The sequence below is a fragment of the Triticum aestivum genome, chromosome 6D (assembly GCF_018294505.1).
Source record: "Triticum aestivum cultivar Chinese Spring chromosome 6D, IWGSC CS RefSeq v2.1, whole genome shotgun sequence".
Lineage (NCBI taxonomy): Eukaryota > Viridiplantae > Streptophyta > Magnoliopsida > Poales > Poaceae > Triticum > Triticum aestivum.
This window is the reverse complement of record NC_057811.1, coordinates 46,067,431-46,093,429: the sequence shown is the minus strand read 5'-3', so window position 1 is coordinate 46,093,429 and position 25,999 is coordinate 46,067,431.

Below are 25,999 nucleotides of genomic sequence, written 5' to 3'. Positions count from 1 at the left end.
CCCTACTTCCACCACCACGCCGTCGTGCTGCTGGATCTCCATCAACTTCTCCTCCCCCCTTGCTGGATGAAGAAGGAGGAGACGTCCCCGCTCCGTACGTGTGTTGAACGCGGAGGTGTCGTCCGTTCGACGCTAGGATCATCGGTGATTTGGATCACGACGCGTACGACTCCATCAACCCCGTTCTCTTGAACGCTTCCGCGCGCGATCTACAAGGGTATGTAGATGCACTCCCCTCTCTCTCGTTGCTAGATGACTCCATAGATTGATCTTGGTGATACGTAGAAATTTTTAAATTTCTGCTACGTTCCCCAACAGTGGCATCATGAGCCAGGTTTATGCGTAGATTCTATGCACGAGTAGAACACAAAGTAGTTGTGGGCGACGATTTGTTCAATTTGCTTACCGTTACTAGTCTTATCTTGATTCAGCGGCATTGTGGGATGAAGCGGCCCGGACCGACCTTACACGTACTCTTACGTGAGACAGGTTCCACCGACTGACATGCACTTGATGCATAAGGTGGCTAGCGGGTGTCTGTCTCTCCCACTTTAGTCGGATCGGATTCGATGAAAAGGGTCCTTATGAAGGGTAAATAGCAATTGGCATATCACCGTTGTGGCTTTTGCGTAGGTAAGAAACGTTCTTGCTAGAAACCCATAGCAGCCACGTAGAACATGCAACAACAATTAGAGGACGTCTAACTTGTTTTTGCAGGGTATGCTATGTGATGTGATATGGCCAAAAGGATGTGATGAATGATATATGTGATGTATGAGATTGATCATGTTCTTGTAATAGGAATCACGACTTGCATGTCGATGAGTATGACAACCGGCAGGAGCCATAGGAGTTGTCTTAATTTATTGTATGACCTGCGTGTCAATGAAAAACGCCATGTAATTACTTTACTTTATTGCTAACCGTTAGGCATAGTAGTAGAAGTAATAGTTGGCGAGACAACTTCATGAAGACACGATGATGGAGATCATGGTGTCATGACGGTGACGAAGGTGATCATGCCGCACCTCGAAGATGGAGATCAAAAGGCGCAAGATGATATTGGCCATATCATGTCACTTTATGATGTGCATGTGATGTTTGTCATGTTTACATCTTATTTGCTTAGAACGACGGTAGCATAAATAAGATGATCCCTCACTAAAATTTCAAGAGATGTGTTCCCCCTAACTGTGCACCGTTGCGAAGGTTCGTTGTTTCGAAGCACCACGTGATGATCGGGTGTGATAGATTCTAACGTTCGCATACAACGGGTGTTGACAAGCCTAGCATGTGCAGACATGGCCTCGGAACACAAGCAAAACACTTAGGTTGACTTGACGAGCCTAGCATGTACAGACATGGCCTCGGAACACAAGAGACCGAAAGGTCGAACATGAGTCGTATAGTAGATACGATCAACATGGAGATGTTCACCGATGATGACTAGTCCGTCTCACGTGATGATCGGACACGGCCTAGTCGATTCGGATCATGTATCACTTAGATGACTAGAGGATGTCTATCTAAGTGGGAGTTCATTAAATAATCAGATGAACTTAATTATCATGAACATAGTCAAAAGGTCTTTGCAAATAATGTCGTAGCTTACGCTTTAGTTCTACTAAGATATGTTCCTAGAGAAAATTTAGTTGAAAGTTGATAGTAGCAATTATGCGGACTGGGTCCGTAAACTGAGGATTGTCCTCATTGCTGCACAGAAGGCTTATGTCCTTAATGCACCGCTCGGTGTGCTGAACCTCGAGCGTCGTCTGTAGATGTTACGAAACATCTGACATACACGTTTTGATGACTACATGATAGTTCAGTGTGTGATGCTAACGGTTTAAAATTGTGGCACCAAAGACGGTTTTGAAACGTCGGAGAACATATGAGATGTTCCAAAGACTGAAATTTGGATTTCAGACTAATGCCGACGTCAAGAGGTATGAGAGCTCTGACAAGTTTCTTAAGCCTGCAAACTAAGGGAGAAAAGCTCAATCGTTGAGCATGTGCTCAGATTGTCTGAGTACTACAATCACTTGAATCGAGTGGGAGTTAATCTTCCAGATGAGATAGTGATGGTTCTCCATAGTCACTGCCACCAAGCTATTAGAGCTTCGTGATGAACTATAACATATCAGGGATAGACATGATGATCCTTGAGCAACTCGCGATGTTTGACACCGTGAAAGTAGAAATCAAGGAGCATCAATTGTTGATGGTTAGTAAAACCACTAGTTTCCAGAAGGGCAAGGCAAGAAGGGATACTTCATGAAACGGCAAATCAGTTGCTGCTCTAGTGAAGAAACCCAAGGTTGAACCCAAACCCGAGACTAAGTGCTTCTGAAATGAGGGGAACGGTCACTGAAGCAGAACTACCCTAGATACTTCGTAGATGAGAAGGCTGGCAAGGTCGACAGAAGTATATTGGATATCCATTATATTAATGTGTACTTTACTAGTACTCCTAGTAGCACCAGGGTATTAGATACCGGTTCGGTTGCTAAGTGTTAGTAACTCGAAATAAAAGCTGCGGAATAAACGGAGACTAGCCAAAGGTGAGATGACGATATGTGTTGGAAGTGTTTCCAAGGTTGATGTGATCAAGCATCGCATGCTCCCTCTACCATCGAGATTGGGGTTAAACCTGAATAATTATTATTTGGTGTTTGCGTTGAGCATAGACATGATTGGATTATGTTTATCGCAATACGGTTATTCATTAAAGGAGAATAATGGTTACTCTGTCTATTTGAATAATACCTTCAATGGTCTTGCACCTAAAATGAATGGTTTATTGAATCTCGATCGTAGTGATACACATGTTCATGCCAAAAGATATAAGATAGTAATGAGTTGTGGCACTGCCACTTGAGTCATATTGGTATAAAACGCATGAAGAAGCTCCATGTTGATGGATCTTTGGACACTCGTTTTTGAAAAGATTGAGACATGTGAACCATGTCTATTAGTATATATGCATGAAGAAAGTCCATACAGATGGATCATTTGGACTCACTTGATTTTGAATCACTTGAGACATGCAAATCATACCACATGGGCAAGATGACTGAAAGGCCTCGTTTTCAGTAAGATGGAACAAGAGAGCAACTTGTTGGAAGTAATACATTTGATGTGTGCAGTCCAATGAGTGTTGAGGCACGCAGTGGATATCGTTATGTTCTTACTTCACAGATGATTTGAGTAGATGCTGAGAATATTTACTTGATGAAACACAAGTCTGAATTATTGAAAGGTTCAAGTAATTTCAGAGTGAAGTTGAAGATCGTCGTGACAAGAGGATAAAATGTCTGTGATATGATCATAGAGATGAATATCTGAGTTACGAGTTTGGCACACAATTAAGAAATTGTGGAAATTGTTTCACGACTAATACCGCCTGGAACACCATATTGTGATGGTGTGTCCGAACATCATAACTGCACCCTATTGGATATGGTGCATACCATGATGTCTCTTATCGAATTACAACTATCGTTTATGGGTTAGGCATTAGAGACAACCGCATTCACTTTAAATAGGGCACCACGCAATTCCGTTGAGACGACACCGTATGAACTATGGTTTAGAGAAACCTAAGCTGTCGTTTCTTAAAAGTTTGGGGCTGCGACGCTTATGTGAAAAAGTTTCAGGCTGATAAGCTCGAACCCAAAGCGGATAAATGCATCTTCATAGAATACCCAAAACAGTTGGGTATACCTCCTATTTCAGATCTGGAAGCAAAAGTGATTGTTTCTAGAAACGGGTCCTTTCTCGAGGAAAAGTTTCTCTCGAAAGAATTGAGTGGGAGGATGGTGGAGACTTGATGAGGTCATTGAACCGTCACTTCAACTAATGTGTAGCAGGGCACAGGAAGTTGTTCCTGTGGCACCTACACCAATTGAAGTGGAAGCTTATGATAGTGATCATGAAACTTCAGATCAAGTCACTACCAAACCTCATAGGACGACAAGGATGCGTACTACTTCAGAGTGGTACGTAATCCTGTCTTGGAAGTCATGTTGCTAGACAACAATGAACCTACGAGCTATGGAGAAGCGATGGTGGGCCCGGATTCCGACGAATGGCTCGAGGCCATAAAATCCGAGAGGATCCATGTATGAAAACAAAGTATAGACTTTGAAAGAACTACTTGATGGTCGTAAGGCTGTTGGGTACAGATGGATTTTAAAGGGAAGACAGACAATGATGGTAAGTGTCACCATTAAGAAAGCTCGACTTGTCGTTAAGATGTTTTCCGGCAAGTTCAAGGAGTTGACTGCGATGAGACTTTCTCACTCGTAGCGATGCTAAGAGTCTGTTAGAATTATATTAGCAGTTACTGCATTATTTATGAAATCTTGCAGATAGGATGTCAAAACATTGTTTCCTCGACGATTTTCTTGAGGAAAGGTTGTATGTGATACAACCAGAAGGTTTTGTCAATCCTGAAAGATGCTAACAAGTATGCAAAGCTCCAGCAATCCTTCTAAGGATTGGAGTAAGCATCTCGGAGTTGGAATGAACGCTTTGATGAGATGATCAAAGATTTTGGGTTTATACAAAGTTCATGAGAAACTTGTATTTCCAAAGAAGTGAGTGGGAGCACTATAGAATTTTTGATGAGTATATGTTGTTAACATATTGTTGATCAGAAATGATGTAGAATTTCTGGAAAGCATCCAGGGTTATTTGAAAAGTGTTTTTAATGGAAAACCTGGATTAAGCTACTTGAACATTGAGCATCAAGATCTATAAGGATAGATCAAAAACGCTTAATAGTACTTTCAAATGAATACATACCGTGACAAGATTTTGAAGGAGTTCAAAATAGATCAGCAAAGAAGGAGTTCTTGGCTGTGTTACAAGGTGTGAGTATTGAGTAAGACTCAAGACCTGACCACGGCAGAAGAAAGAGAAAGGACGAAGGTCGTCCCCTATGCTTTAGACGTAGGCTCTACAATATGCTATGCTGTGTACCGCACCTGAAGTGTGCCTTGCCATGAGTTAGTCAAGGGGTACAATAGTGATCCAGGAAGGGATCACATGACAGCGGTCGAACTTATCCTTAGTATCTAGTGGACTAAGGAATTTTCTCGATTATGGAGGTGGAAAGGGGGTTCGTCGTAAAGGGTTACGTCGATGCAAACTTTGACACTAATCCGGATGACTCTGAGTAGTGAACCGGATTCGTATAGTAGAGCAGTTATTTGGAATAGCTCCAAGTAGCGCGTGGTAGCTGCATCTACAAGATGACATAGAGATTTGTAAAGCACACACGGATCTGAATGTTGCAGACCCGTTGACTAAAACCTCTCTCGTAAGCATAACATGATCAAACCCTAGAACTCATTGAGTGTTAATCACATGGTGATGTGAACTAGATTATTGACTCTAGTAAACTCTTGGGTATTAGTCACATGGCGATGTGAACTTTGAGTGTTAATCACATGGTGATGTGAACTAGATTATTGACTCTAGTGCAAGTGGGAGACTGTTGGAAATATGCCCTAGAGGCAATAATAAAATGGTTATTATTGTATTTCCTTGTTCATGATAATTGTCTGTTGTTCATGCTATAATTGTATTAACTGGAAACCGTAATACATGTGTGAATACATAGACCACAACATGTCCCTAGTAAGCCTCTAGTTGACTAGCTCGTTGATCAATAGATGGTTATGGTTTCCTGACCATGGACATTGGATGTCATTGATAACGGGATCACATCATTAGGAGAATGATGTGATGGACAAGACCCAATCCTAAGCATAGCACAAGATCGTGTAGTTCGTTTGCTAGAGCTTTTCTAATGTCAAGTATCATTTCCTTAGACCATGAGATTGTGCAACTCCCGGATACCGTAGGAATGCTTTGGGTGTACCAAACGTCACAACGTAACTGGGTGGCTATAAAGGTGCACTACAGGTATCTCCGAAAGTGTCTGTTGGGTTGGCACGAATCGAGACTGGGATTTGTCACTCCGTATGACGGAGAGGTATCTCTGGGCCCACTCGGTAATGCATCATCATAATGAGCTCAATGTGACTAAGGAGTTAGCCACGGGATCATGCGTTACGGTACGAGTAAAGTGACTTGCCGGTAACGAGATTGAACAAGGTATTGGGATACCGACGATCGAATCTCGGGCAAGTAACGTACCGATTGACAAAGGGAATTGTATACGGGATTGATTGAATCCTCGACATCGTGGTTCATCCGATGAGATCATCGTGGAACATGTGGGAGCCAACATGGGTATCCAGATCCCGCTGTTGGTTATTGACCGGAGAGTCGTCTCGGTCATGTCTGCATGTCTCCCGAACCCGTAGGGTCTACACACTTAAGGTTCGGTGACGCTAGAGTTGTAGAGATATTAGTATGCGGTTAACCGAAAGTTGTTCGGAGTCCCGGATGAGATCCCGGACGTCACGAGGAGTTCCGGAATGGTCCGGAGGTAAAGATTTATATATGGGAAGTCCTATTTTGGCCACCGGAAAATGTTCGGGATTTTTCGGTATTGTACCGGGAAGGTTCTAGAAGGTTCCGAAGTGGGGCCCACCTGCATGGGGGACCCACATGAACGTGGGTAGTGGGGGCAAGGCCCCACACCCCTGGTCAAGGCGCACCAAGATCCCACCTTAGAAGGAATAAGATCATATCCCGAAGGGATAAGATCAAGATCCCTACAAAAGGGGGATAACAATCGGTGGGGAAGGGAAATGATGGGATTTCTTTCCCTCACCTTTGCCAACGCCCCAATGGACTTGGAGGGCAAGAAACCAGCCCCCTCCACCCCTATATATAATGGGGAGGCGCATGGGAGCAGCACCCCCAAGCCCTGGCGCCTTCCTCCCTCCCGTGACACCTCTTCCTCCCCGCTTGCGCTTGGCGAAGCCCTGCCGGGATCCCGCTACTTCCACCACCACGCCGTCGTGCTGCTAGATCTCCATCAACTTCTCCTCCCCCTTGCTAGATCAAGAAGGAGGAGATGTCCCCGCTCCGTACGTGTGTTGAACGGGGAGGTGCCGTCCGTTCGGCGCTAGGATCATCGGTGATTTGGATCACGACGAGTACGACTCCATCAACCCCATTCTCTTGAACGCTTCTGCGCGCGATCTACAAGGGTATGTAGATGCACTCACCTCTCTCTCGTTGCTAGATGACTCCATAGATTGATCTTGGTGATACGTAGAAAATTTTAAATTTCTGCTACGTTCCCCAACAGCCTAAATAGTTAGTTTACTTATGCTTCACTCCTTGCCATGTTTAATGACATTTAACATTGTTGGGTACATAAACGAGAGCGGACTAAATAACTTGAATGTGGTGTTTCATCAATATGCAACTCGTTCCATATTGAGTTTCACTTAACTTGTAGTATTGTTTGTGCACTATTGCCATGCCATACCTATTTAAACCGGACATGCATCATACTTGATTGTGCATCATGCCATGTTTATGTGATGGTTGTTTACTATGTTGTTTGCTTCTTTCCAGTTTGCTTCTCTCGTTAGCTTCGGTTTCGTTCCGGAGTTGTGAGCATTCGTTTGACTACGTCGGTTTGTCTTCTTCATGGACTCGTTCTTCTTCCTTGCGGGATTTAAGGCAAGATGACCATACCGTCGAAATCACTTCCATCTTTGCTTTCTAGTTGTTCGCTCTATTGCTATGCCGCGCTACCTACCACTTGCTATATCATGCCTCCCATATTGCCATGTCAAGCCTCTAACCATCCTTTTCTAGCAAACCGTTGTTTGGCTAAGTTACCGCTTTTGCTCAGCCCCTCTCATAGCGTTGTTAGTTGCAGGTGAAGTTGAAGTTGGTTCCATGTTGGAACATGGATATTTTGGGATATCACAATATCTCTTATTTAATTAATGCATCTATATATTTGGTAAAGGGTGGAAGGCTCGGCCTTATGCCTGGTGTTTTGTTCCACTCTTGCCGCCCTAGTTTCCGTCATACCGGTGTTATGTTCCTTGATTTTGCGTTCCTTACGCGGTTGGGTGATTTATGGGACCCCCTTGACAGTTCGCCTTGAATAAAACTCCTCCAGCAAGGCCCAACCTTGGTTTTACATTTGCCTACCTAAGCCTTTTTCCCTTGGGTTTTCGCGAGCCCGAGGGTCATCTTATTTAACCCCCCGGGCCAGTGCTCCTCTGAGTGCTGGTCCAAACTAGAGCCACTTGCAGTGCCACCTCGCGGAAGCTCGAGGGCTGGTTTTAGTTGTACGTAGTGTTCATCCGGTGTGCCCTGAGAACGAGATATGTGCAGCTCCTATCAGGATTTGTCGGCACATTCGGGCGGCTTTGCTGGTCTTGTTTTACCATTGTCGAAATGTCTTGTAAACCGGGATTCCGAGACTGATCGGGTCTTCCCGGGAGAAGGAATATCCTTCTTTGACCGTGAGAGCTTATAATGGGCTAAGTTGGGACACCCCTGCAGGGTATTATCTTTCGAAAGCCGTGCCCGCGGTTATGTGGCAGATGGCAATTTGTTAATGTCCGGTTGTAGAGAACTTGACACTTGAGTTATTTAAAATGCATCAATCACGTGTGTAACCGTGATGGTCCCTTTTCGGCGGAGTCCGGGAAGTGAACACGGTTTGGGTTATGTATGAACGTAAGCAGTTTCAGGATCACTTCTTGATCACCTCTAGCTTCGCGACCGTTGCGTTGCTTCTCTTCTCGCTCTCGTTTGCGTATGCTAGCCACCATATGCTTAGTGCTTGCTGCAGCTCCACCTCATTACCCCGTCCTTTCCTATAAGCTTAAATAGTCTTGATCTCGCGGGTGTGAGATTGCTGAGTCCTCGTGACTCACAGATTCTACCAAAACAGTTGCAGGTGCCGACGATACCAGTGCAGGTGACGCAACCGAGCTCAAGTTGGAGTTCGACGAGGAACGTGGTCGTTACTATGTTTCGTTTCCTGATGATCAGTAGTGGAGCCCAGTTGGGACGATCAGGGAACTAGCATTTGGGGTTATCTTCTTTTCATTTGGTTTTGACCGTAGTCGGTCTATGTGTGGATTTTGGATGATGTATGAATTAATTTATGTATTGTGTGAAGTGGTGACTGTAAGCCAACTCTCTTTATCCCATTCTTGTTCATTACATGAGATTGTGTGAAGATGACCCTTCTTGCGACAATACCTTCAATGCGGTTATGCCTCTAAGTCGTGCCTCGACACGTGGGAGTACGGGGGAGGGGGGCAGAGCCCCCCCCCCCCCCCCCCCCCCCCGCCCGCCCGCCTGAAGCCAACGTATAGGATCAACAACATGATTGTCGCCGCCAGAAGAACCCCCAAGTCTCCTCCAACCACTCATTTCTACTCGTGTTATTCTTCTTGCTGGAATGGCCTGGCGACCGCAGGGATCGACGTTCCCGGCAATGTTCCGGCCGGGAGACGAGGGTGGAGAAGGAACCGGAATTTGCGGTGACGACCCTACTGGCACTGGCAGTGACCCGGGACTCGCGGCACCCTCTTGTGCTTGCGGTGTTTCCCTTTCCCGCGCTTAAGGAGGTCGACGGCTTCAAACGCCAGCGGGTGGAAAGGGTTGTTGGGGGCCACAGACGGAGCCGATGACGATGGCTGCGATGAGCAGCGCGCTTGAAGCAGCCATTCTCTCGGGGAGAATTAGATTTTTCTTTTTGAGACATGGGACGCCCCTTGTGAATGCCCAGGCGCTTGCAAGCGGCGAAAACTTACCATCTTTTACGGAGCTTGGTCTCTGGAATGGACCTCACTCCTAGGATTAGTTAGACAGGCTCTAGACAGGATGGAGCCCACACGACAATGATAAGAGTAAAAATAGGGTGCTTGCCCTGTCTATGACAGTTGTCAGTGTCCTATATTACTATTAGGTTCTTTTTGCTCCCTATCATTAGTAAGTAAGACAAAGGGGGAAAACAACTATCAGTGAGATCTACGGTAGGACAAGTTTCATCCACATTGAGAGGGGGAATAGTTGCATCCAGTCCAACAGATGGTTGCCCTTTAAATAAGTCAGTTTTGCTATTTCACATCTAGATGTAATATATTATCTCACATCTAAATCTAGGACCGTCTGATCTATTGCTACTTTTTTGTGTGCGAGCCTTGATTTACATCGCTGGTTGCGTCCCGCGTCGTCCTTGTTTTGTTTCCTTTGCCCTGTATGTGTGCCGCATTCATCTTTGTTTTTTCTTTTCTTTTCTTTTCTTTTTTGGTCATAAAATCCATGATTTTTAAGTGTCATAAGTATATTTTAAATTCACAACTTGTTAAAACGATGTCTCATCTAAGTTTGTCGTTGTTTGATTAATTTTTCATAATTTTCGTACCAGCGCTTTATCTTTCGCCTCATTTGTCGTTGTTTGTTTGTTGTGTATCATGTTGTTGGCCTAGGCCTGTTTGGCTTCGCTTTTCTCGGCCCATTATCATGGTTGACAAGCAACCTGTTCGCTATGTTATTTCTAGACTACGACGTAAAATTGAAAGAGAAAAGAATAAAGAAGTTCTATTGTGGTCGGGGTTCCACTATAAGTCTAGGGTCTGGCCAATTTTTCACTCATTTTTTTCTCGGTTGCAGGTCCATCCTTGACTCACAATTTGGGGCCCCGTCTATTTTATCTCAGTTCCAAGTCCACCCTTAACTCACAACTATGTCGGACTTTTTTTGTCCCAGTTGCAGTCCCATCCTTGACTCGCAACTAGGCCCCAACATTTTTTATGTCTTAGTTGTAAGTTCACCATCGACTCGCAAATGGGTCTCGAACTTTCTTTGTCCTAGCTGCAAGTCCACCATCGACTCGCAACTAGGGCCAAACTTTTTTGTCCCAATTCCACGTTCACACTCGATTCACAACTGGGGCCTAGTCTTCTGAGTCCCAATTGCAAGTCCATCCTCGACTCACAACTGAGGTCCAATCTTTTTTTGTCCCATTTGCAAGTGCGCCGTCAACTTGCAACTGGGGGCAGCCTTTTTTTGTCCTAGTTGATAGTCCAAACTTGACTCACAACCTTTTCTGTCCTAGTTGCAAGTCCACCTCGACTCGCAATTGGGCCTAATCTTTTTTTCCAGTTGCAAGTCTACACTTGACTCGCAACTAAGACCAGGTATTTTTTGGTCGTAGTTGCAAGCGCACGCTTCACTCGCAACAGGGGCCAACATTTTTTTGTCCTAGTTGGAAGTCTACATTCGACTCGCAACTTGGGCCTGATCTTTTTTGTCCAAGTCGCAAGTCCACCCTTGACTCGCAATTAGGGTCCGACATTTTTCTCTCTGTTGCAAGTCCACCCTTGACACACAAGTGGGGCCCACATTTTTTCCTAGTTTCAAGTCCACACTTGACTCGCAACTAGAGTCCTACCTTTTTTTGTCCCGGTTGCAAGTCCACCCTCTAGTCGCAACTCGGGTATGACCTTTTTTTCTCAGTTGCAAGTCCACCTCGACTCATAACTGGGGTCCAATCTTTTTTTGTCCCAGTTGCAATCCCACCCTCGACTTGCAACTGGGCCCTGATATTTTTGTCCTAGTTGCAAGTCCACGCTCGATTCGCAACTGGGCCTGACCTTTTTCTGTCCTAATTGCAAGTCCAGTCTCGACTCATAATTGAGGTCTAACATTTTTTTGTCCCAATTGCAAGTCCACCGCTAACTCACAACCGGGGCCAACCTTTTTTCTCCCACTTGCAACTCCACCCTATACCTGGAACTGGGGCCCGATCTTTCTTAGTCCCAATCTCAAGTCCACCCTCAACTCGCAACTTCAGTCTAACAAATTTTATGAACATTCGTCAATTTCATGAATGTGTAAAAATGAGACACATCCTTTTGAGTCATATCCTTTCGTATATCAGGCTAGTTTGTTCACCAATTCAAAAAATGTTCGCATTAAAAGAAATTGTGTTCACCAATTCAAAAAATTTGCTTCAATTTTGTTTTACAATTTCAAAGATATTATCATTTTCAAGTTTTGTTTACAAATTAAAAAAATGTTCCAGAATTTTTATATTTTATTCACTAGGTTGAAAAATGTCCAGAAATTTTAAATATTATTGCTGCTGGGCCCGATGGTTTTTCTGTCTCAGCTGTCCCACTTGGAAGCCCACCTCAACTTGCAACTGGGACTAACCTTTTTTCACATTATGTAAACATTTTTTTTAATGTCACAAACATATTTTTTAAATGCTTGAACAACTTTTTAAAGGGAATTTTAAGGTGTGTGTTTTTAGCTTTTTTTTAGCCTGGTCCTATATAACTTTCTCGATCTGCATGTGGCCTCGATCGCCATTTTGCATGGGCGTTTTGCATGTGGTTTCTGTCCATGTGCTTAACAATTTTTCATGTGTGTGCAAGAGGAGAAGGGACACGAGATGTCGCCTAGTAGTTTTTTTAGGGCAAAGTTCCCGTGTAGTAGTACTATGTCCACTCGTACGCGCGTTGAACGGACCCAGCCTATAGTGCACCGGCGTGAAACACATTGTGATGGCTGGACTACTATCAACCAAAATAAACAAATAGACAAACAAGCCTTGTAATGCATACACTGAAGCATTTGTCCCATCGACGAAGGCCACTACAACAGTTTGTTTTCACCGTGGATGCAATTATTTTGAGAACATGAAGGTGAAAGTTCAGCAGAACACACAACTCGCTGACCTAGTTGTATGTCCACCCTCGACACGCAAAACTTGCCCTGACTCCTATCTAGTTGCATGTCCAAACCAAACTTGCAAGTTGCAACTCGCCGATATAGTCGCATGTCTAACCCCAACATGCAACTTGCCCAAGCCCCTATCTTGTTCCATGTCCAAACCGAACACGCAAACCCACCCGACCCAGTTGAATGTCCAGCCCAAACATGCAACTCATGTCCGACCGAGTTGCATACCCACTCTCCGCACGCAACTCGTTCCCCAACCCAGTACCCTATCTAGTTGTATCCATTTTTTGTTAATACATGTGAACTTTTGTAATATGCATTGCATATTTTTTCTGTATATGTGGGGAACATTATTTTTAACACGCATTGAACATTTTTTCAAATACATGATGAATATTGTTTTTCAAATATAGGCCCGAGCAATTTTTAGAACACATGGTAAACATTTTTTAGTTTCCTTCTGATCATTTGTCTAAATGGTATGAATCTTAAAAAAACTTACGTGAACATTTGTTTTACATTGCATAAACATTTTTTCTAGAAAATGTTGTGATTTTTTTTAATGCAGGAAGTTTCTTTAGAAAATTGTCAGGAACATTACTTTTGATGTTAGGAAACTTTTCTTCATTGTATAATATATTTTTAACATGACAAACATTATTTTGAAATGCATGAACATTTTGTAAATGTCAACATTTTTAAATGTTGCAAACACATTTTTATCAAAAATTTATGATTAAAATAATAATACACTCAATGTATTCATTTTTTTAAATGTTTGGAATTTTCAAAAGTTTCCACCCTTTTAAAAAATTCAGGGATTTTCAAAAAAATTTCATGTTTTTCAAATTTTGTTTGTGAAGAAATTGTTCGGAATACCAAATTTTGTCCTTTAAGGGCGTGTTTGGTTGCCGTTTGCTACAGGGCCTGCATCGCATACACTTCTCAACCTAGCCTGGTTGAGCAAAACCAGGCCCTAATACGCCATCTGTCAGTTGTTTGGTTGCCTGCATCTAGTGTCCCTGCATTAGGTAATACGCAAGTGCATTTTGTTTGGTTCCCTGCATTGGCCCGAGCGGCACATGAACACGGCGTTTGGTTGCATACGGCGTACATGTTGTGCTTACCTTGTACCCTAGTTGGTGAGCTTACCCACACCTAGCACACCAACGCCACATCACAGCAATGGCGATGAACTGGGCGAAGATGATGAAGTTCTTCAGCTTCAGCCCAAACTGACGATCCACCTTGACACCTCCAACCTTGCGACTGTCAACACTGCTGCCGTGCTTTCGCACCCACTCGGAGTAAGCTTGTTCTGCTGCCTGCCTAGTCTTGAACCCTCTATGGGTGCTGTTGCTATACGATGCCACTTGTGCACTGGCTTCTTCCCATGAACTATAAACCCCTGGGACCTTGCCGATGAACATGGCATAGCATTTGCCCTAGCAATACACAAGAGCAAGAGTTGAAGCAGCAAATCAATGGAGCACACAAGTAGCAAGCAAAGTAGCACACAAACAACAATGGAGCAGAAGAGAAGTAAAGCATGCATGATCATACGGCATAGCAAGTTCTTCCTAGCACTACCTTGGTGTTAACCTATGTAAGGGCATTTGTATCCCTTAGATGTTTTGGTGATTGATGACAATGCTTTTGCGGACTAATCGTGTGCATTGAGTTTTCCAGAGATTTATCCTTTGGCACGAGACGATTCCCTCCCCTCGGAGTTTGAAGCGAAGACGGTGTAGTACTTTCGAATTAGTTTGGTGGACTAGTCTCGTAGGGATCACCGTACTATCAAGAGGAGGTCCGCTTTGGAAAGGCTAGGGTGGAATCATCACGTACACTTCCTTTGCACACCCTCCGAGCCTTTCCGCTTCGATGATGAGCTCGTTCCCCTCTCTCAGTGTGCCCTCTCTGGTCCCAGCGGTAGTACCGCGGGCCGGAGCGGTAGTACCGCTTGGGTGCTACAAGCGGCAGTACCGCTCCACAGCGGTAGTAGCGCTGTAGCCCCCAGCCGTAGTACCGCTACGGCTTCGTGCTAGTACCGCCTCGATTCGAGGGGTCTTTTTCCGTGTCGGGTTTTACGGTACTAGCCGCGGCAGTGGGGGCGGCAGTACCGCTCGTGTGTGGTAGTACCGCCCTGACCACCGCGGTAGTACCGCTCTGGGCCCAGCGGCAGTACCGCGAGGGGGAGCGGTAGTACCGCTGGCCAAGCGTTAGTACCGCGAGGGGGAGCGGTAGTACCGCTGGCCAAGCGTTAGTACCGCTGGCCAAGCGGTAGTACCGCTCTCTGCGGGGCTGAAGTGGGGGGTAACGGTTGGATTGCTCCCCCCACTATAAAAGGGGGTCTTCTTCCCCAAAGTTGACCCATCTCTTCCCCCAAAAGCTCCATTGTTGCTCCAAGCTCCATTTTCACCCGATCTCTCTCCCTAGCCAATCAAACTTGTTGATTTGCTCGGGATTGGTTGAGAAGGCCCCGATCTACACTTCCACCAAGAGAAATTTGATTCCCCCCACTAATCCCTAGCGGATCTTGTTACTCTTGGGTGTGTGAGCACCCTAGACGGTTGAGGTCACCACGGAGCCATAGTCCATTGTGGTGAAGCTTCGTGGTGTTGTTGGGAGCCTCCAATTAAGTTGTGGAGATTGCCCCAACCTTGTTTGTAGAGGTTCGGTCGCCGCCTTCAAGGGCACTAATAGTGGAATCATGGCATCTCGCATTGTGTGAGGGCATGAGGAGAATACGGTGGCCCTAGTGGCTTCTTGGGGAGCATTGTGCCTCCACACCGCTCTAACGGAGACGTACTTCCCCTCAAAAGGAAGGAACTTCGGTAACACATCCTTGTCTCCACCGGCTCCACTCTTGGTTATTTCTTACCTTTACTTGTGCACGCTTATATTGTGTTGTATCCCTTTCTTGCTTGTGCGCTTGTTGTTGTTCCATCATATAGGTTGCTCACCTAGTTGCATATGTAGACAACCTACTTTGATGCAAAGTTTAAATTGGTAAAGAAAAGCTAAAAATTGTTAGTTGCCTATTCACCCCCCCCTCTAGTCAACTATATCGATCCTTTCAATTGGTATCAGAGCCTCGTCTCTTTATTAAGGACTTTACCGTCCGAAGAGTATGGTTGACGTCGTAGACGGTGTGGAGGAGCACTCCGGTGTGAATCCGGTCTCGTCTACGGGAGATGGGGGTACCGCGGTCTCTCGTGAGGAATTCAATATGGCGTTGGACACATTGAAAACCTCCATGACGACCGTGGTCGAAAGCATGTTTAATAAATTCTTAGAAGGGCTTAAACTTTCCACCGCACCGTTGAAAGTGGGTGATCCCGCTAACAAGGTGACGGATGCTACCTCCGACAAGGGGGAAGCTACTAGCGAGCAAGCTCCTTCTTCTAGTGGTAAAAATGGGACCGACATCTTTGCCCATGTGGAACCTCCACCTGTCTATGGTGGACCGCTCCCTTGCACTCATTTGAATCATGCCGGCCCGGCCCCTAAGATTGAGAAGAATGTAGATTTTGATTCTTGGGTCTATCGTTTTAAGCGTCATTTAAATCATGTGAACACTAACCTTTGGAGAATCATTGAAGAAGGTTTTTATCCGCATGACCGAAGTAACTTCACTCCTAGAGAAGTTGTGGATCATCAATTCAATGAGAATGCTCTCTTCATCATCCAAGAAGCAATCCCACCCGAAGATCTTCCTCATCTCCGGCCTTACACCGTGGCCAAAGATGCTTGGCTCCAAGTTGTTTCCCTCTATTGGGGAAGCGCAAGCATTCAACGCTCCAACTATGAAGTGGTGCAAGATGAAGCCGATGAGTTTGCAATGAAAGAAGATGAAGAACCTCGTGAGCTTTTTCGGAGAGTAACCAAACTCGCGGTCTCTCTCCGAGATCATGGAAGTAAAGACACGGATGACAATTGGATCAAGCGCAAATTCCTCAAGGCAATGATGCCCTACCACAAAGCCATGTCCTCCGTCATTCGTCAAAGGCCGGACTTCCACACCTTGTCCTCAAGTGAAGTGTTGGATGAGTTCGTTGCTATGAGCATCTTGGACAAGACCGCCGACAATGCGGTTCTTCGCTCTCAAAGAGTAAAGAAGCCCAACCTTGCTCTAAAGGCCAAGGTGAAGGAAATATGCCCTAGAGGCAATAATAAAGTTATTATTTATTTCCTTATTCTCATGATAAATGTTTATTATTCATGCTAGAATTGTATTAACCGGAAACATAATACATGTGTGAATACATAGACAAACAGAGTGTCACTAGTATGCCTCTACTTGACTAGCTCGTTAATTAAAGATGGTTATGTTTCCTAACCATAGACATGAGTTGTCATTTGATTAACGGGATCACATCATTAGGAGAATGATGTGATTGACTTGACCCATTCCGTTAGCTTAGCACACGATCGTTGAGTATTCTGCTATTGCTTTCTTCATGACTTATACGTGTTCCTATGACTATGAGATTATGCAACTCCCGTTTACCGAAGGAACACTTTGTGTGCTACCAAACGTCACAACATAACTGGGTGATTATAAAGGTGCTCTACAGGTGTCTCCAAAGGTACTTGTTGGGTTGGCGTATTTCGAGATTAGGATTTGTCACTCCGATTGTCGGAGAGGTATCTCTGGGCCCACTCGGTAATGCACATCACTATAAGCCTTGCAAGCATTGCAACTAATGAGCTACTTGCGGGATGATGTATTACGGAACGAGTAAAGAGACTTGCTGGTAACGAGATTGAACTAGGTATTGAGATACCGACGATCGAATCTCGGGCAAGTAACATATACCGATGACAAAGGGAACAACGTATGTTGTTATGCGGTTTGACCGATAAAGATCTTCGTAGAATATGTGGGAGCCAATATGGGCATCCAGGTCCCGCTATTGGTTATTGACCGGAGACGTGTCTCGGTCATGTCTACATAGTTCTCGAACCCGTAGGGTCCGCACGCTTAACGTTACGATGACAGTTTTATTATGAGTTTATGAGTTTTGATGTACCGAAGGAGTTCGGAGTCCCGGATGAGATCGGGGACATGACGAGGAGTCTCGAAATGGTCGAGACGTAAAGATCGATATATTGGACGACTATATTCGGACATCGGAAAGGTTCCGAGTGATTCGGGTATTTTTCGGAGTACCGGAGAGTTACGGGAATTCGTATTGGGCCTTAATGGGCCATACGGGAAAGGAGAGAAAGGCCCCAAAGGGTGGCCGCACCCCTCCCCATGGACTAGTCCGAATTGGACTAGGGAGGGGGGGCGCCCCCTTCCTTCCTTCTCCTTCTCCCTTCCCTTCTCCTACTCCAACAAGGAAAGGAGGAGTCCTACTCCCGGTGGGAGTAGGACTCCCCCCTTGGCGCGCCCTACTCCTAGGCCGGCCGCCTCCCCCCTTGCTCCTTTATATACGGGGGCAGGGGGGCACCCCATAGACACAACAATTGATCTATTGATCACTTAGGCATGTGCGGTGCCCCCCTCCACCATATTACACCTCGATAATATCGTAGCGGTGCTTAGGCGAAGCCCTGCGTCGGTAGAACATCATCATTGTCACCACGCCGTCGTGCTGACGAAACTCTCCCTCAACACTCGGCTGGATCGGAGTTCGAGGGACGTCATCGAGCTGAACGTGTGCTGAACTCGGAGGTGTCGTGCGTTCGGTACTTGATCGGTCAGATCGTGAAGACGTACGACTACATCAACCGCGTTGTGTTAACGCTTCCGCTTTCGGTCTACGAGGATACGTGGACAACACTCTCCCCTCTCGTTGCTATGCATCACCATGATCTTGCGTGTGCGTAGGAAATTTTTGAAATTACTACGTTCCCCAACACAAGGTTAGTATGGAGGAAGAGGATGAAGAGGAAGAAGAGGAGGGCAACCTCGAAGATATGAAGTATGCCTATCATGAACACATGGCTCTTGCTTCAAGGCAATTTTGGAGCAAGAAGAACTCAAGGCCAAACTTCAACAAGAACAATTGAAGTGGCACAAAGGGCAAGCAACGGGTGAGGACTTGCTTCAATTGTGGCAATGTGAGCCACTTTGTTGCGGAGTGCCCTTACGAGAAGAGGGAAGACAATGGTGGCAAGCTCATCCGAAAGGACAAGGCCAAGTCGTTCCCCAACAAGAGCAACTTCACCAAGAAGACTCCTCCCAAGGCATTAGTCATACAAGAAGAGTACAACGAGGATGATGACGATGATGAAGATGGTGAGTCGATTGCCATGGCCTCTGTGGCCATTGCGATGACTCCACGGATGTCTCTCTTCGACTCACCCAATGAGAACATCGCCGCCAAGTGCCTCATGGCTAAAGCCACCAACAAGGTAACCCCCAACATCAAAACTACCATCATTAATCATCCTTCTTCGACGGGTAGCATTGATGAACATGAGGGGACAAATGTGGAGGAAAATGAGTTTGAGACCTTTATGGGTAAACTCAAGGGTAAATCCAAGAAGTACTTCGTTGATCTCTTGGAACAACTTGGTGAAGCCAATGACATGATCGAGGCTCACGAAGACACCATCTCTAAGATGGAGGGGCATAGTCGTGACTATGCCGATGAGATTTCGGATCTTTCCAATGCTCTTGACGAAGAGTGTGGTCTTTGTTTGGCTCTTGAGGAGTCATACAACGATGATCATGCTAAGTTAAAGAAAGATCTCGATCATGCTCTTGTTGTGTCTCGTGTGCTAAACTCCGAGAAGGCAAAGCTTGGGGTTGATCTTGCTAGACTCAAAGAGTAGTTTGACATTCTTGACAAGGCTCACAAAGTCTTGAAGGGTGTTCATGCTAGCCTCAAGGAGTCTCATGATCAACTCCAAGTGAAGCTAACTAAGGAGAAAGCCACCTTTCCTCATATGGTGTTAGTTGATAATGCAAGTGCTACTAATCCTTGTTGTGAGCGTGTGCATCTTGTTGAGGAAAATGCTAAGTTGAAGGAGCAACTTGAGAAAGGCCTTATGTCATGCATAGAAGGCGAGAAGAACCTCAACGACCTTTTGAGCAATCAAAAGGAAGTTGTGGCCAAGGAGGGGATTGGGTTCACACCCAAGCCCAAGAACAAGAAGAAGAATGACAAGAACAAACGACCTCCTCCTCTCAAGCAAACTTTTGTGAAGGAGGGACAGGGTGCTTCCAAGGAGAAGAAGAACAATGCGAAGGCTGGCGGTGTCAAGAAGGGCAATGCCACCCTTCCAACAAAGCCGGCGACTTTAATCCTTCTTAGGTGCTATGTCGTGCTAGTGATGGGCATGTTTATGCCAAATTTGTTGGTTCTCCTCATGAGTATATTGAATGGTCTATTTGGGTTCCTAAGACCCTTGTTACTAACATCAAAGGACCCATTACAAAATGGGTACCTAAAACCAAGCATTGATCTCTTGTAGGTGTTTGCTTCCGGTGGGGGATCATGGTTGCTCGATAGTGGAGCTACAAATCATATGACCGGAAGCAAGGACTTGGTGGTGGGCGTGCACAAGATTCCATCTATGCCCACCAATGTCGAGTGGGGTGATGCCTCGTCTTCTAAGGTATTGGGACTCGGCAAAGTTGTCATCCCTCATGATCTCACGATCGAGAAGGTCATGCTAGTTGAGTCCCTTGCATACAATTTACTTTCCGTTCGTCAACTTGCTATCATGGGCTTTGCCACTTTCTTTGATATTGATACCGTGGCCCTCTTGTGGAGCAAGACTCTTAAAGTAGCCTTTGTTGGGCATGTCGAAAACGGTCTCTATGTGATTAACTTTTCGGAGCGACCCACTAGGACCGCGACATGCCTAATGGCTAAAGTTCACGTGGGATGGCTTTGGCATCGCCGGTTAGCCCATGTCAATATGAGATCTTTGCAAAGTCTTCTAAAGGGGGACCGTGTCCGTGGACTAACGAATGTTAGTTTTGCTAAAGATCGTGCTTGCAGTGCTTGTATCAAAGGAAAGCTACATGAGACGGCTCACCCTCCCACAACTATCATTTACTCGAAAAGGCCTTTGGAGCTCCTTCATTTGGATCTCTTTGGGCCTCCATCCTTTGATAGTCTTGGGGGTAGGAAGTATTGCTTGGTGATTGTGGATGACTATTCAAGATACACTTGGGTGTACTTCTTCAAGAGGAAGAGCGAGACCCAACAAACTGTCATTGACTTTGCGAATGAAGCCCAACGTTAACACAATACAAAGATCTTGACAATAAGGAGTGACAACGGCACCGAGTTCAAGAACTACACCTTGGATGAGTTCCTTAGTGATGAAGGGATCAAGCATCAATATTCCGCACCTTACACCCCTCAACAAAATGGTGTTGCGGAGAGGAAGTACCGGACGTTGATGGATGCGGCAAGGACCATGATGGTGGAGTTCAAGTCTCCATACAACTTTTGGGCCAAAGCCATCAACACTGCATGTCATGCTTCAAATCGGCTCTATCTCCGCAAAGGCTTGAACAAGACTCCATATGAGATACTCACCGGTAACAAGCCCAACCTCAAGTACTTTTGGGTGTTCGGGTGTAAGTGTTTCATTCTCAAGAAAGGTGTTCGTTTGTCTAAATTTGAGGCTAGAGCTCATGAGGGCATATTTGTTGGTTATGCTACAAACTCCCATGCTTACCGTGTTCTCAATAAGTCCACGGGACTTATTGAGGAGACGTGTAACATGGAGTTTGATGAGAATAACGACTCCCAAGTGGAGTAAAGTGGTACTTGTGATGTAGGTGATGAAATTCCCCCCCAAGCTATAAGAAGAATGGGTGTTGGTTATATCCTACCCATTGAGGAACCCCTTGTGGCCGAAGGAGAAGGACAATGCTCCACTCAAGTGAAGCCATCACCAACCCAAGACTCACACGCTTCCGAAGAACAAAGTGAAGGCCCTCAACCCCATGAACAAGATCAAGGGCAAGATCAACCTCAAGATGGTGGTGATCCACCAAATGATGCCCAAGGTCGAGTTCTCCCCCTCGAGCATGTTCAAGATCATGAGCAAGCTCTAGATCAAGAACAAGCTCAAGACGACGCTCAAGATGATCAAGTAACCCCTCCTCGTTTCACTTCCGAGGAGGAATTGGAGCGTCGTGCAGCTAAGATCGCTTCCAAGCTCTCCACCAAAGGTCATCTCATGGAGAATGTGGTTGGAAGCCTAAGAAAGGGGGTAAGCACTCGTAGACAATTAGCAAACTATTGTGAACATCATGCGTTTGTTTCTTGTGTCGAACCCCAAAAGGTGTATGAAGCGCTCGAGGACCCGGATTGGCTCAATGCCATGCATGAAGAACTCAACAACTTCGAGCATAAGCAAGTGTGGAAATTAGTGCCAAGGCCAACCGGGAACCATAATGTCATTGGAACCAAGTGGATATTCAAGAACAAGCAAGATGCTCATGGGATCATTGTTCGCAACAAGGCTCGTTTAGTGGCACAAGGCTACTCCCAAGTCGAGGGTATCGACTACGGTGAAACCTTTGCTCCCGTCGCTCTCCTTGAATCTATTTGTTTGTTCATTGCTTATGCTTCTCATCATAATTTCACGTTGCAACAAATGGATGTGAAGAGTGCTTTTCTTAATGGTCCCATAAATGAGTTGGTGTATGTCAAACAACCCCCCGGGTTCGAAGATCCCTATTTCCCCGATCATGTGTATCAACTCCATAAGGCGCTCTATGGCCTTAAACAAGCCCCACGTGCGTGGTATGAGCATCTTACGGAGTTGTTACAAGATCGTGGATTCGAAATCGGGAAAATCGACCCCACTCTTTTTACTAAGAAGGTCAAAGGGGAGTTGTTTGTATGCCAACTATATGTTGATGATATTATTTTTGGTTCCCCTAACAAAGCTTTCAATGAAGAATTTGCCGCTCTCATGACCTCAAAGTTCAAGATGTCTATGATGGGAGAGTTGAAGTTCTTTCTCGGGTTCGAAATCAAACAAAGAAGAGAAGGAAGCTTCATCAACCAAGCCAAATACACTCAAGACATGCTAAAGAGATTCAAGCTAAGTGATGTCAAGCCAGCTTCCACTCCAATGCCCACGAAGTGCCAACTTGACATCAATCCCAATGGTAAAGCGGTGGATCTAAAGGTATATCGCTCCATGATTGGATCCTTGCTTTACCTTTGTGCATCTAGACCGGATATCATGTTGAGTGTGGGAATTTGTGCACGGTTTCAAGCCGCACCTAAGGAAAGCCACTTTGTGGCGGTCAAGCGAATCTTTCGATATTTGGCTCATACCCCAAACTTTGGCTTATGGTACCCAAGAGGAGCAAACTTCAAGCTTGTAGGTTATTCGGACTCCGATTGGGCGGGAGACAAAGTGGATAGGAAGTCCTCTTCCGGAGGGTGCCAAGTTCTTGGTTGCTCTTTGGTAAGTTGGTCTTCTAAAAAGCAAAGTTGTGTGCCTCTCTCGTCCACCGAAGCGGAGTATGTGGCGGTCGGGAGTTGTTGTGCACAACTCTTATGGATGAGGCAAACTTTAAAGGATTACGGTGTCATTTTTGACAAAGTGCCTCTTTGGTGTGACAATGAAAGTGCCATCAAGATTTCTCTCAACCCGGTGCAACACTTCAAGACGAAGCATATTGAGATTCGGTATCACTTCATCCGGGATCATATTAGGCGAGGGGAGATCGAGATCAACTATGTCAACACTCATGATAACCTTGCAGATATTTTCACGAAGCCATTGGATGAAGCAAGATTTCGCGAGTTAAGGCATGAGCTAAATATCATTGATTCGAGCAATGTGGTTTGAACCTTTGCACACCCCTCACATTCATCATGCATTCTTGTCTAGGTGTAGGCATGGACATAGGGGGAGTGTTGTTCTCTAAATGAACTCTTCCTCCCTCCCCATAATGCATAAACTAATCTCACTCTTTCACATTAGCCATTTTTTATGGTACTTGTGCTTCAAAGACGAGTTTTGGTCATGGGCCCAAGGATAATTCTTCGCGGTGCCATACCAATTGACTCAAACATAGGTGGCCTCGGCCACCGCCCCTTTCTTGAAGGGGTGTGTCTTCTGACCTCTTGCTAGTGTTCTTTGGGTGTCTCTTGGTTTTCTCTTCTTGCCATCGTTTTCTTTTCTTTTGTGTCGTGCTTGTTGAGTCTAGTTTTGTGTTGCGCTGGGCGGTACTACTGCTGTTGCTGCGCGGTACTACAGCTTAGGTGCATAAGCGGTACTACCGCCCTCAGCCGCGGTACTACCGCACTAAGCGGTACTACCGCCCATCACCGCGGTACTACCGCTGAGGGGCGGGACCAGGGGGTTAAGTCGTGGGCAGGGGTGGTTTCCTCCCCCCATACCCATTTGCTTCGTCCCCTCGTTCCTCTTCGTCTCTCCAGTGCCATCTCGCCGCGGGAGGGCTCCGGCGGCCCTCCATCTCCGGACCGTTTCTCTCCTTTTCCCTCGGTGGAGTCGATCCCCACCTCGTCCTCTTGCCATGGATGCCGGTATTGCCCCCGTTCCTCTTCTCTTCTTGTCTAGTTTTCAGATCTCGTGTTTTAGGGGCAATAGTGGTTGCATCTCTAGATTTTTGGCCAAATCTAGGCTTGAGTAGGTTGGAGAAGGCAAATAGACTCTTTGGATTGGTGTTTGGTAGGTTTATTTTTGAATTTGGCATCCCCGGTAGTGTCGGATCTGTCCACGGCAGTAGGGATCCTCCGTGCCCCGTCTCGGGCGGTAATACCGCCCCTCCTGCGCGGTACTACCGCGCGAGCGGCACTAAGCGGGACTACCGCCCATATGGCGCGGTACTACCGCTGGAGCGGTACCGCCGCTGTGCGGGCGCGGTACTACCGCCGGATGCCCAGTTCCATCATTCCCTACCGCATGTTGATCCATGTTTGTTGTTTTTATTTGGTTTTGATCGTTCCTTCTGGTGGTTTCGTGTGTCCGTGTGTTTGGTTCCAGGTGATGAACATCCTGAGCAGCTAGTCCGCCGTGTCAACCCCGGGCGTTCAACGTCAAAGCGGTACTGCTCATCTGAGTCTACAGGTGGTTCTTCCAGTGCTCCACCGCCGCCAGTGGGTGCTTCCTCAAGTGCTAATCCTCATCTCAAGAAGAAGACTAACAACAGGCCGAAGTCAACTGGCAAGAAGGTGACTGAGATGACTGCCAAGGAATTCTGGGACAGGCGTCGCCGCAACCCATATCAGGAAGACCAAGAATCCAACCTTGTCAATCACCTGTTCTGGAACCGGTTTCAGTATGCCACCTACTTTGACGTGATAAAGGCTAAGAAGAACCTCTTTGTCAATGTTCATTCCATCAACATGGATGCTATGGAGAAGGACCCGGAGTACTTTGGTGATGCCCTTCAGATGTGCTCTCAGTTGAACATTCTCAGGATCATGCAGTTCAACAAGGACTTTGATGCAGATTTGGTGGCTCAGTTCTATGCCACTCTCCACCTAGGAACTGATGAAGACAGGACTCTGACTTGGATGACTAATGGGAAGTTGCTAGCTGTCAAGTGGAAGGCCTTCATGGAGTTGCTTGAGGTGGAAGATCAAGGGCTCGAGACTCCAGCCAGGTTCCGTCCTCACCGCAATGTTACCTCCACTCACAAGCAAGCCCTCTGGCCCTACTATACTCTGAAGATCAACCCTGAGACCAAGAAGGAAACCTATGAGTTGTCTGCCTTTCTGGACATCCTTCACCGTATCTTCCGCGAGAATCTCTTCCTGTTGGGAATCGTAGCATAATTTAAAATTTTCCTACGCTCACCAAGATGCATCTATGGAGTCTACTAGCAACGAGGGGAAAGGAGTGCATCTACATACCCTTGTAGATCGCGAGCGGAAGCGTTCCAATGAACGTGGATGACGGAGTCGTACTCGCCGTGATCCAAATCACCGATGACCGAGTGCCGAACGGACGGCACCTCCGCGTTCAACACACGTACGGTGCAGCGACGTCTCCTCCTTCTTGATCCAGCAAGGGGCAAGGAGAGGTTGATGGAGATCCAACAGCACGACGGCGTGGTGGTGGATGTAGCGGGTCTCTGGCAGGGCTTCGCCAAGCTTCTGCGAGAGAGAGAGAGAGGTGTTGCAGGGGAGGAGGGAGGCGCCCAAGGCTGTAGTTTGCTGCCCTCCCCCCCCCACTATTTATAGGACCCCTGGGGGGCGCCAGCCCTTGGGAGATCAGATCTCCAAGGGGGGCGGCGGCCAAGTGGGGGGGAAGGGGTGCCTTTCCCCCCAAGGCAAGGGGGAAGCTCCCCCCTAGGGTTCCCAACCCTAAGCGCATGGGGGGAGGCCCAAGGGGGGCGCCCCAGCCCACTAAGGCCTGGTTCCCTTCCACTTTC